Raw genomic sequence first — 17521 nt, forward strand, 5'->3', positions numbered from 1 at the left:
ATTTAGGTTATTACAGAATATTCAGCAGCATTCCTTGTGCTATACAGTAGGTCCTTGTTGGTTATCTATTTTATATATAGTAGTGTGTACATGTCAATCCCAAATGCCCAATCTATCTCTGCCCTGCACCCTCCCCCCCTGGTAACTATAATGTTGTCCTCTAAGTCTGTGAGTGTGTTTCTGTTTCGTAAATAAGTTCATTTGTATCATTTTTTTTAAGATTCTGCATGTAAGCAATAATACTAATATATATTTGTCTTTTTCAGGCTGACTTACTTTATTTAGTATGTTAATCTCCAGGTCTTGTTGCTTAAAATGGCATTATTTTGTGCTTTTTAATGGCTAAGTAGTATCCCCTTGTATATGTGTACTACATCTTCTTTATCCATACGTCTGCTGATGGATATTTAGGTTGCTTCCATATCGGGGCTGCAAAGAACATTGTGTGGATGTATCCTTCCGAACCATGTTTTTCTCTGGGTATATGCCTAGGAGTGCAATAGCAATAGTATGTGTTGGCTCTGTTTTTAGTTTTTTGAGGAACTTCCATATTATTCTTTACTGTGGCTGAACCAGTTTATATCCCCTCCAGCAGCAAAAGAAGGTTCCCTTTTGACCACACCCTCTCCAGCATTTATTGATGTAGACTTTTTAATGATGGTCATTCTGACTGTTGTGAGGTGATATGTCATTGTAGTTTTCTTTTTTTTAATTTATTGATTTTTAATTGGGGCATAATTGCTGTACAATATGGTGTAGTTTACTGCCATACATCAACATGTTTCAGTCATAGGCCTACATATGTCCCCTTCCTCTTGAACCTCCCACTCACTTCCCACCCTATACCACCCGTCTAGGTTGTCACAGAGCACCAAGTTTGAGCTCCCTGGGTCATACAGCAAATTCCCACTGGCTATCTATTTTACATATAGTAAAGTATATGTTTCAATGCTACTCTTTATTTGTCCTACCCTCTCCTTCCTCCTTTCTGTCCAAAAATCTGTTCTCTAAGTCTGTGTCTCCATTGCTGCCATGGAAATATGTTCGTGAGTACCATATTTCTAGACTCCACATATATGTGTTAATATACAATATTTCTTTTTCACTTTCTGACTTACTTCACTCTGTATAATAAGCTCTATGTCATCCACTTCATTAGAACTGACTCAAATGCATTCTTTTATGACTGCGTAATACTCCATTGTATATGTATGTACCACAGCTTCTTTGTCCATTCATTTGTCAGTAGACATCTAAGTTGCTTCCATGTCCTAGCTATTGTAAATAGTGCTTTGATGAACATTGAGGTACATGTGTCTTTTTGAATTATGGTTTCCTCAGTGTATATTTCCGGTACTGGGACTGTTGGTTCATATGGTAGTTTTATTCTGTTTTATTGGTGTAAAGTGATACCTCATTGTAGTTTTGATTTGCATTTATTTAATAATGAGCACTGTTGAGCATCTTTTCATGCATTTATTAGCCATCTGTATGTCTTCTTTGGATAAATGTCTGCTTATCTGCTTAGGGATTTTGCCTACTTTTTTATTGGGTTGTTTGTTATCCTGGTATTTAGATGCATGAGTTGCTTGTATGTTTTGGAGATTAATCCTTTGTCAGTTCTTTCATTTGCTATTCTCGTATTCTGAGGGTTGTGTTTCTACCTTGTTCATAGTTTCTTTTGCTGTGCAAAAGCTTTTAAGTTTAATTAGGTCCCATTTGTTTATCTTTATTTTTATTTCCATTACTCTAGAAGGTGGGTCATAAAGAATCTTGGCATGATTTATGTCAAGGAATGAATGGCCTATGTTTTCTTCTAAGAGCTTCATAGTTTCTGGCCTTATATTTGTGTATGGTGTAATATTAGGAAGTTCTAGTTTCATTCTTTTACATGTAGCTGTCCAGTTTTCCCAGCACCACTTATTGAAGAGGCTGTCTTTTCTCAATTGTATGATCTTGCCTCCTTTGTCAAAGATAAGGTGCCCATAAGTGCATGTTTATCTCTGGGTTTTCTATCTTGTTCCATTGGTGTATATTTCTGTTTTTGTGCCAGTACCATACTGTCTTGATGACTTTAGCTTTGTAGTATAGTCTGAAGTCAAGAGAGTTGATTCTTTCAGCTCTGTTTTTCTTTCTCAAGACTGCTGTGGCTTTGTTGTTGTTGTTCATTTGCTCAGTCTTGTCTGACTTTTTGTGACCCCATGAACTGCAGGATGCCTTACTTCATTTGGGGTCTTGTGTTTTTCCATACAAATTGTGAAAAAAATTGTTGTAGTTCTATTTTGGAAGTCCTAGCCATAGCAATCAGAGAAGAAAAAGAATAAGAGGAAGCCAGATTGGAAAAGAAGTAAAACTCTCACTGTGTGCAGATGACATAATACTATACATGCTGCTGCGGTTGCTAAGTTGCTTTAGTCATGTCCGTCTCTGTGCGACCCCATAGGCGGCAGCCCACCAGCCCTCTCCCCGCCCCTGCCCCCCCGTCCCTGGGATTCTCCAGGCAAGAATACTGGAGTGGGTTGCCATTTCTTTCTCCAATGCATGAAAACAAAAAGTGAAAGTGAAGTTGCTCAGTCGTGTCTGACTCTTAGCGACCCCATGGACTCCTCCATCCATGGGGATTTTCCAGGCAAGAGTACTGGAGTGGGGTGCCATTACCTTCTCCCCATAGAAAATCCTAAAGATGAAGGAAACCAAAAAATTACTAGATCTAACCAGTGAATGTAGTAAAATCACTAGATACAAAATTAATGCACAGAAATCCCTTGTATTCCTATACACTAACAATGAAAAATCAGAAAGAGAAATTAAGGAAACAATCTAATTCACCATTTCTACAAAATAATAAAATACCTAGGAATAAACCTACCTAAAGACCTGTATGCAGAAAACTATAAGATACTGATGAAAGAAATAGAAGACAACACTAACAGATGGAAAGATACACCATGTTCTTGGATCAAAAGAATCAATATTGTAAAAATGACTATACTACCCAAAGCAAACTACAGATACAATGCAAACCCTATCAAACTATAAATGGTATTTTTCTCATTGTAGTTTTGGTTTGCATTTCTCTAACTGTTGGTGATGTTAAGCATCTTTTCTGTGCTTCTTGGCCATCTATATGTGTTCTTTGCAGAAATATCTATTTAGGTCATCTGCTCTTTTTTTTTTTAAAAAAAACTGAGTTGTCTGTGTATGAGATTTATTGAGCCCCATGAGCTCTTCGTAAATTTTAGAGAATAATCCCTGTTAGTTGCTTCATTTGCAAATATTTCTTCCATTCTTTGGTTTTCCTTTTCAGTTTGTTAATGATTTCCCTATCTGCAAAAGTTCCTGAGTTTAATGAGGTCCAAATTGTTTCTTTTCATTTTTCTTTTTCTAGGAGGTGGGTTCACCAAGATATTACTGCAGTTTATGTCAGAGTGTTTTGCTTGGGTTTGCTTCTAAGAGTTTTATAATATTCCACCCAACCTTTAGGTCTTTCTTTCATTTTGAGTTTATTTTCGTGTAGGGTGTTAGTGAGTGTTCTAATTTCATTCTTTTACATGTAGCTGTACAGTTTTTCCAGCACTTATTGAAGGGATTGTCTTTTCTGCATTGTATATTCTTAACCTCCTTTGTCATGGATTAATTGGCCATAGATGTGTGATTTTATTTTCAGCTTTCTGTTTGTTCCATTAATCTATTTTTCTGTTTCTATGTCAGTACCAAACTCTTTTGATAGCTGTAGCTTTGTAGTAGAGTCTGAAGTCGGGGAGCCTGATTTCCTCCAGCTCTGATTTTCATTCTTAAGATTACTTTGGCTCTGCAGAGTCTTTCATATCTCCATACAAATTTTGATGTTTTTATTCCAGTTCTGTGAAAAATGCCATTGATAATTTGATAGGGATTATAATGATTCTGTAAATTGTTTTGGGTAGCATAATTATTTTGACAATATTGATTTTTCTGATTCAGGAGCATGGCATATCTTTTCATTTGTTTGTGTCATCTTTAGTTTCTTTCATTGGGATCTTATAGTTTTCAGAGTACTGGCCTTTGCCTCATTAGATTGGTTTAATCCTAGACATTTTACTGTTTTTGATGTGATGGTAAATGTGGTTGTTTCTTTTATTTCTCTGTCTGATCTTTCCTTGTTAGTGTATAGAAAAGCAACAGACTTGTCTGTATTAATTTTAAATCCTGCAGCTTTACTCAGTTCACTGGTGAACTCCACTAGTTTTCTGGTGCCAACTTTTGGGATTTTCTATGTATAGTTTAAAGCCTTCAACAAACAGTGACAGTATTACTTCTGATTTTCCAATTTGCAATGCTTTTATTTCTTCTTTTTCTCTGATTCGCTTGGCAAGGACTTCCAAAACTCTGTTTAATAAAAATGATGTGGGTGGTCATTCTTGTCTTGTTCCTCATCTTGGAGGAAATGCTTTCAGCTTTTCACCATTGAATATAATGTTAGCTGTAGGTTTGTCATATATGGCCTTTATTATGTTGAGGTAGGTTTCCTCTATGTCCACTTTCTAGAGAGTTTATCATAACTGGGTGTTGAATTTTGTGAAAAGGTTTTTCTCTATCTATTTGCATGATCATATGATTTTTGCTTTTCAATTTATTCATATAGTATATCACACTGGTTGATTTGCAAATATTGAAAAAAATCTTTGTATCCCTGAGGAAAATTCCACTTCATCATGGTGTCTGATTAAAGTCATATTTTCAACATCAGTACTTGTGATTGGTCTGTTCATATTTTCTAGTTCTTCTTGGTTCCGTCTTGGGAGACTGTACCTTTCTAAGAATCTGTCCATTTTTTTCCTGGTTGTCCATTTTATTGACTTAGAGTTACTTGTAGTATCTCTTATGATCCTTTGTATTTCTGTGATGTCCATCGTAGTTTCTCCTTTTTCATTTCTAATGTTACTGATTTGAGGCCTCTCCCTCTTTTCTCAATAAATCTGGGTATAGGTTTATCAGTTTTGTTTATCTTTTCAGAGTCAGATTGTAGTTTCATTGATCTTTTCTATTGTTTTCTCCATCTCTATTTCTTTGATCTCTTCTCTAATCTTTATGATTTCTTTCCTTTTACTATTTTTTTTTTCTCTTCCCCTAGTATCTTTAGGCATAAGGTTAGGTTGTTTATTTGAGATTTTTCTTGTTTCCTGAAGTAAGGTTGTATTTCTATAAACTTCCCTGTTAGAACTGCTTTGCCACATCCCATAGGTTTTGGATCATTGTGCTTTCATTTTCTTTTGTCTCTGTGTATTTTAAAAAATTTCCTTTGATTTCTTCAGTGATCCATTGGTTGTTTAGTTGTATTTTGCTTCCCCTCCACGTGTTTGTAGTTTTTACAGTTTCTTTTTCCTTGCATTTGATTTCTAATCTCAATAATTCTGTGATCAGAAAAATATTCTTGATTAAGATTTCAATTTTCCCACTGAGTCCAAAAGACTTTTCTTTACATCTGTGTCTCCTTTGCTGCCCTGTAAGTAGGATCATCGGTACCACCTTTCTAGATTTTATATATATATGTGTTAATATATGGTTTTTGTCTTTCTCTTTCTGATGTATTTCACTCTGTATAATAGGCTCTAGTTTCATCCACCTCATTAGAATTAACTCAAATGAATTTCATTGTAGAGCTAAGTAATATTCCATTGTATATATGCACCACAGCTTCCTTATCTATTCACCTGCCAATGGACATCTAGGTTGCTTGCATGTCCTAGCTTTTGTAAATAGTGCTGGAATGGACATTGGGACACATATGTCTTTTTAAATTCTGGTTTCCTCAGGGTATATGCCCAGTAGTGGGATTGCTGGGTCATATGGTAGTTTTATTCCTAATTTTTTAAGGAATCTCCATACTGTTCTCCATAGTGATTTTATCAGTTTATATTGCCACCAACAGTGTAAAAGTGTTCCCTTTTCTTCACACCCTCTCCATCATTTATTGTCTATAGACTTTTTGATTATGGCCATTCTGACCAGTGTGAGATGATTCCTCATTGTGGTTTCGATTTGCAGTTCTCTAATAATGAGTGATGTTGAGCATCCTTTCATGTGTTTATTAGCCATCTGTGTGTATTCTTTGGAGAAATGTCTGTTTAGGTCTTCTGCTCACCTTTTGCTTGGGTTGTTCATTTTTCTGGTATTGAGCTGCATGAGCTGCTTGTATATTTTGGAGATTAATTCTTTGTCAGTTGTTTCATTTGCTATTATTGTCTCCTATTCTGAGGGCTGCCTTTTCACTTTGCTTATAGTTTCCTTCTTTGTGCAAAAGCTCAGTGGTAGAAGGAGAATGTGGGATGATTTGAGAGAATAACATTGAAACATAGACATTACAATATGTAAAATATATGACCAGTGTGAGTTTGATGTGTGAAGCAGGGCACCCTAAGCTGGTGCTCTGTGACAACCTGGAAGGATAGGGTTGGAAGGGAGGTGGAGGGGGTTCAGGATGGCAGAGACACATGTATACCTATGGCTAATTCATACTGATATATGGCAAAACCATCACACTATTTTAATTATCTTATATATAAAATAAATAAATAAATATTTTTAAATGATTTCAACTTTTTTAAATTTACCAATGCTTGATTTGTGTCCCAAGATGTGATCTATCCAGGAGAATGTTCTGTGTACAACTGAGAAGAAAGTGTATCTTTCTGCTTTTAGATGCAATAGCCTATAAATATCAATTAAGTACATCTGATCTAATATGTTATTTAAAGCCTGTGTTTTCTTGTTGATCTTCTGTGTGACTGATCTTCCATTGATGAAAGTGGGATGTTAAAGACAAAAGTGCCACTATTATTATGTTACTGTTGACTTCTTATTTAATGGCTGTAAGCTTTTGCCTCATACATAGGGATTCTATGTTGGGTGCATGCATGCATGCTCAGTTGCTTCAGTCATGTCTGATTCTTTGTGATCCTGTGGACTGTAGGCTGCCAGGCTCTTCTGTCCATGGGATTCTCCAGGTAAGAATACTGGAGTGGGTTGCCATGCCTTTCTCCAGGGGATCTCTCCCACCCAGGTATCAAATCCAGGTCTCCTGCATCTTCTGCATTGCAGGTGGATTCTTTATGTTGAGCCACTGGGGAAGTCCATGTTGGGTGCATATATGTTTTCAATTTACAATCTTCTTGAATTGACCCCTTGATTTTTATGTAGTTTCCTTCTTTGTCTCTTATAAGTTTATTTTAAGGTTTATTTTGTCTTATGACAGCATATATATGGGTCTTGTTTTTGTATCTATTCAGACAGTCTGTGTATTTTGATGGAACATTTAATCTATTTACATTTAAGGTATTTATTGATAGGTATGTTTCTACCACTCTTTTTTAAATATATGTTTGCATTGCCATTTTGTTAGGTTTGTTAATTTTTTTCAATTTGTTTTGTAGGTCTTTTTCTTCCCTTCCTCTTTTGTTCTCTTCTGTTTTGATTTGATGATTAAACTTAGTTTTGTGTTTAGAGTGTTTGTTTTCTTTTTCGTATTTATATCTAGTGTGGATTTTCAGTTTGGGTTACCATAAAGTATTAATATAGCAGTCGATATATAAACAGGATTGTTTTAAATTATTGGTCTTTAATTTATTTTTTAATTAAGGATAATTGCTTTACAATATTGTGTTGATTTCTAACATACAACAATGAAAATGAGACTTAACTATATATATATATATATATAACTTCTGCAATGCAGAAGACCCAGATTTGATCCCTGAGTGGGGGAGATCCCCTGTAGAAAGGCATGGCAACCCACTCCAATATTCTTACCTGGAGAATCCCAGGGACGGGGGAGCCTGGTGGGCTGCTGTCTATGGGGTCGCACAGAGTCAGACACAACTGAAGCTACTTAGCAGCAGCAGCTTCCCATTAACTATCTGTTTTACACATGGTATTGCATATGTGTCAATGCTACTTTCTCAATTTGTCCTATTCTTTCCCTCCCCCACTGTGTCCACAAGTCTGTTTGCTACATCTGTGTCTCGATTCCTTCCATGCAGATAGGTTCATCAGTACTGTTTTCTAGATTCTACATGTATGCTTTACTATATGATATTTGTTTGTTTGTTTTTTTCTTTCTGACTTCCTTCATTCTGTGTAACAGGCTATATGTTCACCCATCTCAGTTCAACTGATTCACATTTATTCCTTTTTATGGCTGAGTGATATTCCACTGTATATATGTACCACAACTTCTTTATCCATTCATCTCTCAATTTACATCTGTGTTACTTTCATGTCTTGGCTATTGTAAATAGTGCTGCAATAAACACTACGGTACATATGTCTGTTTGAATTGTGGTTTTCTCAGGGTATATGCAGAGAAGAAAATGGCAACCCACTCCAGTACTCTTGCCTGGAAAATCCCATGGATGGAGGAGCCTGGTAGGCTGCAGTCCATAGGGTCGTTAAGAGTCAGACACGACTGAGCGACTTCACTTTCACTTTTCACTTTCATGCATTGGAGAAGGACATGGCAACCCACTCCAGTGTTCTTGCCTGGAGAATCCCTGGGACAGGGGAGCCTGATGAGCTGCCATCTATGGGGTCGCACAAAGTTGGACACGACTGAAGCGACTTAGCAGCAGCAGCAGCAGCAGCAGCAGCAGGGTATATGCCTGGTAGTGGGATTTCTGAGTCATGTGATACTTTTCTAAGGAACTCACATACTTTTTTCCATTGTGACTGTATCAGTTTATATATATTCTTACCAACATTGCAAGAGTGTTCCCTTTTCTCCACATCCTCTCCAGCATTTATTATTTGTAGATTGTTTTTGATGATGTTCATTCTGTGTGTTTTAATTTTAAATACATTTCCAGTATCCTGCATTTGTACTCTCCTCACAATTGCTTGTTTTTATATCATATTTTTGTGTAGTTCATTTCCTACCTTTATTCTTGTCTTTATCCATCAACTTTTTTATTTGTAATGGTCTTGCTTTTTGTAGTGGACTTTTCTTTTCTACTTACAGAATTTCCTTTAGCATTTGTTGCAAACATAGTCTGGTGTTGCTGAATTCTCTTAACTTTTTCTTGTCTATAAACTTTTGAGTTCTCTGTTGCATCTTAATATAAGCCTTGCTAGGTAGAGTATTCTTGGTTTGTAGGTTCTTCCCTTTCATCACTTTAAATATACCATGCCGCCATTCCCTTCGACCTGCAAAGTTCCTACTGGGAAATCAGCTGATTACCTTATGGAGTTCCCTGGCATGGTATTTGTTGCTTTTCCTTTGTTGCTTTTAATATCTTCTTTGTTTTTAATTTTTGTCAGTTTGATTAAAATCTAACTCTCTGTTCCTCCTTCAGTTTATCCTGCCTGAGGTTCTCTGTGCTTCTTGTACCTGGGTAACTGTTTCCTTTCCCATGTGGGGAAAGTTTTCAGCTATATCTCCCCAAGTATTCTTTTCAAGTCATTTCTCTCTCTATTCTCTTTCTGGGATCCCTATAATGCAAATGTTCATACATTTAATGTTGTCCTAGAGGTCTCTTAGACTGTCACTATCTTTTTCTCATTCTTTATTCTGTCCCACAGAAGTCGTTTCCACCATTCTATCTTCCAGCTCGCTGCTTTTCTGTTATTCTCCCTCAGTTCCTCTGATATTGATTCTTTCTAGTGTATTTTTAATTTAACTATTGTATTGTTCATCTCTTTCTTTGTTTTTTATTTATTTTTATTGAAGGATAATTGCTTTACAGAATTTTGCCGTTTTCTGTCAAACCTCAACACGAATCAGCCATAGGTATACATATATCCCCTCCCTTTTGAAACTCTCTCCCATCTCCCTCCCCATCCCACCCCTCTAGGTTGATACAGAGTCCCTGTTTGAGTTTCCTGAGCCATACAGCAAATTCCTGTTGGCCATCTCTATTACATATGGTAATGTAAGTTTCCATGTTACTCTTTCCATACATCTCACCCTCTCCTCCCCTCTCCCCATGTCCATAAATCTATTCTCTATGTCTGTTTCTCCACTGTTGCCCTGTAAATAAATTATTCAGTACCATTTTTTCTAGATTCCGTATGTATGTGTTAGAATACGGTATTTATCTTTCTCTTTCTGACTCACTTCACTATGTATAATAGGTTCCAGGTTCATCCACCTCATTAGAACTGACTCAAATGCATTCCTTTTTATGACTGAGTAATATTCCATTGTGCATATATACCACAACTTCTTTATCCATCATCTGTTGATGGGCATCTAGGTTATTTCCATGTTCTAGCTATTGTAAATAGTACTGCAGTGAACAATGGGATACATGTGTCTCTTTCAATTTTGTTTTCCTCGGGGTATATGCCTAGGAGTGGGATTGCTGGATCATATGGTGGTTTTATTCCTAGTTTTTTTTAAGGAATCTCCATGCCATCTTCCATAGTGGCTGTATCAATTTACATTCCAACCAACAGTACAAGAGTGTTCACTTTTCTCCACACCCTTTCCAGCATTTACTGTTTGTAGACTTTTTGATGAGGGCCATTCTAACCGGTGTGAGGTGATATCTCATTGTAGTTTTGATTTGCATTTCTCTAATAATGAGCAATGTTGAGCATCTTTTCATGTGTTTGTTAGCCATCTGTATGTCTTCTTTGGAGAGATGTCTGTTTAGGTCTTTTTCCCACTTTTTGATTGGGTTGTTTATTTTTCTGGTATTGAGTTATATGAGCTGCTTGTATATTTTGGAAATTAATCCTTTGTTAGTTGTTTCATTTGCTATTATTTTCTCCCATTCTGAGGGTTGTCTTTTCACTTTGCTTATAGTTTCCTTTGTTTGCTTTTAGTCCTTCTGCATCTTTGTTAAGCATTTTTTGCATCTTCATAATCTGTACCTCCATTCTTTTCCTGAGATTTTGGATTATCTTCACTATCATTACTCTGAATTATTTTTCAGCATATTGCCTATTTCCACTTCATTTTGTTGTTCTTCTGGGGTTTTATCTTGTTCCTTCATTTGGGATATATTCCTCTTTCATCTCTTTTTGTCTAACTTTCTGTGATTGCGGTTTCTTTTCTGCAAGCTGTTGGATTGTTGGATGAGGCTATCTAAGGGGATTTTGCAGGCTTCTTGGTGAGAGGATCTGGTTCCTTCCTGCTGGTGGTTGGAGCTGGGTCCTGTCTCTCTGGTTGGCAGAGCTCTGCTCAGGAAGGCTTTACCCAGCCTGTAAGCTGATATGTGGGACTCTGTTCCCTCCCTGTTGGTTGTTTGGCCTGGAATATCCCAGCACTCTAGCTTACAGGCTGTTAAGTGAGGCTAGGTCTTGAGTAGAAAATGGTGTTCTGCAGGAAGGCTTGTACCAATGAGTACTTTCCAGAACTGTTGTCTACCACTGTCTTTGTCCCTGCAGTGAGCCACAGCCACCCCCAGCTCCACAGCAGACCCTCCAATACTAACAGGTAGGTGTGATCTAGTCTCTTATGAGGTCACTGATTTTTGCCCATGTGTTCTGATGCTCACAGGGTCTTGTTTCCCCCCTCCAATAGTGCGGTTTTTCTTTCTTCCTGTCCCGTGGAATTCTTGTGATCACCCTCACTGTCCATCAAAGCCAGATTCTCTGGGGTCTCCTTCTCTTGTTGACCCAACCCCAGGCTGGGAATCCTGATGTGTGGCTCAGGACTTTCACTCTGTCTCATTGCCACTTCTGTGTTGTGTTTGGATACCGGGTGCCAATTTTTGATAGATTCCTGTGTTTTTTTATCGATTGTTCTTTAGCAATTAGTTGTGATTTTCATGTTTTAATGAGAAGGTGTTGCTTATGTCCTTCTACTCTGTCATTTTGTCAGCCATCTGTATAGCCTTTATCAAGGTCACTGCAGCAGTACATATGAGGCTTGTCTTGGGCACTACATGATGAACAGACCACACTGGCTGCCAGAATTTTATAATGTATATAAAGGTTTTAATTGGGTTCACTCCTGTATATAGATCATCCAGATAGTCCCCAAAACATATTATGCTCACAAGACCATATCCTTGGAGGAGCTTCTAGTGGAGGGATGACACATGGATTCCAGGGATAGAGAGAAAGAAGGGGCCTCCAGCAAGACCTTCCAACAGTTTCATTCACTCCATGACCTATAATTATTTATCTTTGACTTTAGCCATTTTAATTATGACTGTGTCTTGCTGTGGGTCTGTTTGGGTTCAATCTTTGTTTTCCTATACCTGAATATCTTTCCTTTCCCAGGTTTGGGAAATTTTCTGCTATAATTTTATTAAATGTATTTTTACCCCCTTATCTATCTCTTCTCTTTCTGGGACTCCTATAATGTGAGTGTTTGTATGCTTTATGTTATCCCCAAAATCTCTTAATCAGTTTCCATTTTTAAAAATTTGGTTTTCTTTTTCCTGTTGTGCTGCTGATTTATATTCTTTAAGATAGAATGCATTCTTCTGTATGCATTCTTCTGTATCACATAGTTTGCTGTTTACTCCTTCTAGTGTGTTTTTTATTTACTTCATTTTTACTTCTTTAAAAAATGATTTTATTTATTTATTTTTGTTTGTGCTAGGTCTTCATTGCTTCATAGGCTTTTCTCTAGTTGTGGTGAGTGGGGACTACTCTTGTTATGGTGCACAGGCTTCTCATTTTCATGGCCTCTCTTGTTGCAGAGTATGGGCTCTAGGGTACATGGGCTTCAGTAGTTTCAGCATGTGGGCTCAACAATTGTGGCTCTGGTTGTTACAGTACAAGCTCAGTGGTTGTGGCATGCAGGCTCAGTCGTCCTGCAGCATGTGGGATCCTCCCAGACCAGGGATCAAACCCATGTCTTCTTCATTGGCAGGTGGATACTTTACCACTGAGTCACTAGGGAAACCTTATTCTTTACTTCTGACCTATTTTATATATATATATTTCTGCTTCCATGTTAAAATTTTCATTGTGCTCATCTATTCTCTTACATAATTTAGTTAGCATTGTTATTACTAATGCTTTGAATTCTTTAGTAAATTGTTCATTTCTGTTTTATTGGTTCCTTTTTTTCTTTTTCAAATGAGAAAAATTCCTCTGTCTTCTCAATTTGCTTATTCTTCTCTGTCTCTATGAAATTAAGTAAAACAATTATCTTGAAGGGATGTCCTTATGTGTGACTCTATGTGCGCCCAGTGACTTTGGTGATAGAGCTAGATTTGATGTGAACACAAGTCACATCTTTTCTCAGGGTGTGCTAGCATCTATCATCATGGTAGAAGATGGGGCTGGAGAAAGCAGCTAAGGGGCTAAGGCAGAAAGCAGATGTGAAGAGGGGCTTTTGCTCTGTTCAGTGACTGTCACCACCCTATTGGGGGTTGGGTCAGATCTCAGGTTGCTGGAACAGAAGCCCTGAGGGTTGAGTCTGAAGTACCTCAGTTCCCTTGAAGTGTGTATTCTTCTGCTTTCCAGCACAGTCTCCCTTAGCCCCAGAGAAGAGCAGTGCTGGGGCAAGAGGTAATGGTGTGGGTACTGAACAAGGGTCAGGGCATAGAGTATGGTATGGCAGTCTGGCCACTTTTCAGCAATCTGGTCTTCCTGTGATGTGCTGCCTGTGCTATCAACCACAATGGCTGCCCAGTCCCTGCTCAGACACGCTTAGTGTCTGAGTCACTGTGACATCTTATAGCTGAGCCCTTTCTTCATTTCTGACTGCTTTTGCTTTAGTGGGGAGCTTCAGTGTGAGGCAAATGGCGGTAGAGTGTTTGCTTGATTCAGGCTGGGGCACACACCAGATTGGTCACAGGGAATGAGTCAACGACCTGTGTGGTTTCAGTTCAACCTTTCCTGCCCGTGTTTGGGAGCAAGCAAGCATTCAAGTGCTCATCACAAAGAAAGTCAAGGCTTCCCACAGCACTCTTGAGCCTCCAATCAGCCAAGGGGGCGCTTCCATTTGTCAGACTCCAGGAGTAGGTCATCCAATATGTTGCTCAAACTACTCACTCTCCAGTGAATGTCTATGCCTGTATAGTCTCCCTTTTCCTCTGAATCTTCTCCCAGAGGCACAAGTCCTAATCTGATCATTTCTTTTCCCTTCCTACCCAATTCTTCATGTATCTTTCTTTCGTACAACCTTGATTGTTCAGGAATCTTTCTGCTAGTCTTCAGTTAGTTTTCATTGAGAATTTTTTTCCACTTTTAGATGTATTTTTGATATGTTCATGGGGGGAGGGCCACATCTTCCTACTCCACCATCTTGATTTGAGTCCTTAAAACACTTTTATATATAACACAGAATACAAATAACTTGATAGAAAAATGTTCAAGGAACAGACAGTTCTTAGAAGGCAAAATATTAATGACCAATAATGATAATTAATTAACTTCCTTATTAATCATGGAAGTATAATTCAAGATATCATTTTTAACACATCACATTTGCAACAATCAAAAATCTATGTAGTCTGTTTTAGGGAGGATGTGGTGATATATACACTGGTTATGAGAGTGTGTATTTTTATATTAGCAGCATTAAAACTTTAAAGTGTGTACTCTTTGACACATAATTTGCTTATGGAATCTATGGGAAAATTCTTACATATAGACAAATATGCTTTTTTATTATAAAGAAAAATTTCAAAGATAGAAATTCCTTTTGAGAGAGGAATGACTATTCTGTCATGCAGTATAATATTGTGAGCTGTTGAAATATGTAGATAGATCTATTTTGATAAAGAAAAATCATTAATATTTTATTAAGTGGATTAAAGTGAATTAAAACAATTTGCAGAATGAACTAATTTATATTCAAACTGTCTAAATTTTATATTACTGTAATTTTATATTACTGTAAGTACTATCTGTATGAATATTTAAATGCATAGAAAAGGATTTAGAAAGAACTGATACCTGTGATTTCTTTTAGAAATAGAACTGAAGAAAAGTAGAAGTTTGGTGACAAGGATAATTTTGTTTATATTGTTTGAATTATATACTGTTCAATTATAAACATTTATTATTTCTGTAAATAAGTACAGATTTTCTGGAGAATAAAAGAACGTGTTGATGGGTAATTGGGTCAGAATGGGGCCAGTTGATCAATTATGGCAGTCTAAAAAATAAGAAATACAAAGGTAGACATCCTAGAACTTTTCTCGGGGAAAAATGCCTTGGGTAATGGAGACATCTGGTCTATGTATCAGATAAATCTTCATTGTGCAGGGAAATTTACACCAGGTATAAGTAATATGCCTGTTATTAGCATCTTATGACTTTGATTTAATGTTTATGAAGAAATACACTAATAATTTTGCTTCCCTTATAATCTGCCTAGAAGGAAAAGTGGGGTGTTACCTTCTCAAGAGACATATCTAATCTGTATGATTATTGCATTTCTCAATATAAATGAATAAATTGTCCTCTTTTATATCTTTCAGTCTTACAATATAATCATCAAAATTTCACCTCCTGTATTTGGATGGATTCTGGAACATGACCAGTAGATCTCTAAATTTGAAGACCCCAGCATGGATTGTGGTGACCTCACCAAAGCAAATAATGCCTGTGAGGTGGTCCTGCAGCAGCCAGTCAATGCTCTCTTTTGGTGACACTGTCTTTGCTGTATAACTTTGAATTCTTATAAATCCATTAAGTTTCCAATAAAGTTTTTCTCTCATTTGCTGTTAGTTCTATATGACTACGATCTAGTAAATTGTCAATTTTCAGTAAAGGTTTCATAGTAATTCCAAGCATCAGTAAAATTGGTATCAAAGTATGACCTTCTTCCTAAGAATTACCATTCACTGATTCTTTATAGTGTGAAAATACCAGAAGAATGAGGGGGGAGGATTGAGGGGAAATATGAAAAATAATTAAATTCCCAGCACATTCTCTTTACTATCAACTTTTCTATGGTATCTTATCTATTCTATGGTATTCCTTATTCTTCTACATCTTAACTGCTTTCTTGGTCAAGATGGCTGCTGTGCTTTTCATTTGCTATTTTCCAATTTACTTCTAAAACACTCAGTATTAAACAAATAGGTTATCTTAATTAAAAACATTAATAAAAAATTATGATAAAAAATAAAAGGAAAACAGGAAAATTTCAGTCAGCAATTTTTAGTATTTTCACATTGTTCATGTATTTTTCATAAATCATAGGAAAAATTAAAGTTACATTTTGGGAGATATTTATGTACATTAATATAAAAATGATACAATAATTAAAACAATCTATTATTTATGTAGAAAAGTGTACACAAGTCAATATAACAGGATATAAACCCCAGAAATGGACACATAGAAGACTTTAAAGGTAGTATGTCAAATAAGTGAGGAATGGCTGAATCATTCATTACATTGTGTAAAGAATATCTGGCTGATCATATGGGGAAAAAACATATTAGATCTTCCCCCTCATACCACGAATTTAAATACATAAAATCACAAAAATATTAGAAAAAAACTTTGGTGAATATTTATATTATTGTACAATGAGCATACCCCATGCATAATAATTTAGTTTTTCAAAAGATGGTGTTTAACTATTTATGATGTAATAAATGCTACAAACTATGGAAATATGAGGGTGAGTAAGATAGTAGTCAGTATAACTTGCAGTTTAACAGGAAAGGCAGTTAATTAAACCAATTTATAAAACAAGTCTGGATCTACATACTGAAGCTGCCTTCAGTGATCTCTCCTCATCTTTCAGTTCAGCATTCCTTTGCTTACTTCATTTTCAGCCTTTTTCTTCATATTGAGAAGGATGATACCTCAGTACCTTCAGAATTATATTACATTAAGCTCACACACTCAGAAGGAGAAGCAATCTCTTTTCCAAGTTCCCATATTAATAGCTCCAAAAGTACTCAGTTTGACCTTGCTTGGATCACATATGAATTTATGGACGAATCACTATCCACTAGAATGGGTGCTCTGGCCAGTTTAAAGATTATATTCTTACCTCTATGGAGAGGAAGGTAGGGTTCCTGATTGACATTCTCACCAGAGTCATACTGAATCAGGAAATGGCAATTCCCAAAAGGAAGAGACACAAGACAGATTAAAAAATAGTATATATATATATCCACTAAGCAAGAAAATATTTCCTACTTGACAAATTAAAAAACAATTTAACTAAACTTTAAAGTAGATGGAGTGGTGAGAGATCAGACAGGAGTGATAGGTAGAGGCGATCACAAGGATTTATGTAAATTGTTTTACAGAATTTAGACTTTATACCTATAAGTTTTTTAAATTGCAATTAAATATACATAATATAAAATTTATCATTTATTCATTTAAATTAACTCTTTTAATTAAAAAATGTTTTTGACCATGCCATGTGGCATGTGGGATCTTAGTTCTCCAACCAGGGATTGAATCTGTGCTCCCCACAGTGGAAGCATGGAATCTCAACCACTGGACCACCAAGGAAGTCCCTAACCATTTTTTTAAATTGGAGGATAATTGCTTTACAATAATGTGGTCTTTGCCATACATCAACACGAATCAGCCATTGTATGTTTATACATAGTTAATATGCAATTGTAACCACCATCCATTCTCAAGAATTTTTCATTTTCCC

The 17521-nt window shown here is 36.4% G+C and overlaps 1 protein-coding gene across 5 annotated transcripts in view; it reads left to right on the top strand.

The window, feature by feature from the left end:
• Window positions 1-15605, top strand: part of NBDY (negative regulator of P-body association) — a 57323-nt gene extending 41718 nt beyond the window's left edge. For 4 of the 5 annotated variants that reach the window (XM_055563009.1, XM_055563010.1, XM_055563008.1 and 1 more), the window contains one exon: window positions 15366-15605. The gene's annotated coding sequence lies outside the window, so the exon portion shown is untranslated. Of the gene's footprint in view, window positions 1-11364; window positions 11414-15365 lie in introns of all 5 variants that reach the window. The other variant, XM_055563011.1, reaches the window with a different exon arrangement.
• Window positions 15606-17521: the final 1916 nt, after the last annotated feature.

This window comes from Bubalus kerabau, chromosome X (assembly GCF_029407905.1).
Source record: "Bubalus kerabau isolate K-KA32 ecotype Philippines breed swamp buffalo chromosome X, PCC_UOA_SB_1v2, whole genome shotgun sequence".
In the NCBI taxonomy this organism is placed as follows: domain Eukaryota; kingdom Metazoa; phylum Chordata; class Mammalia; order Artiodactyla; family Bovidae; genus Bubalus; species Bubalus kerabau.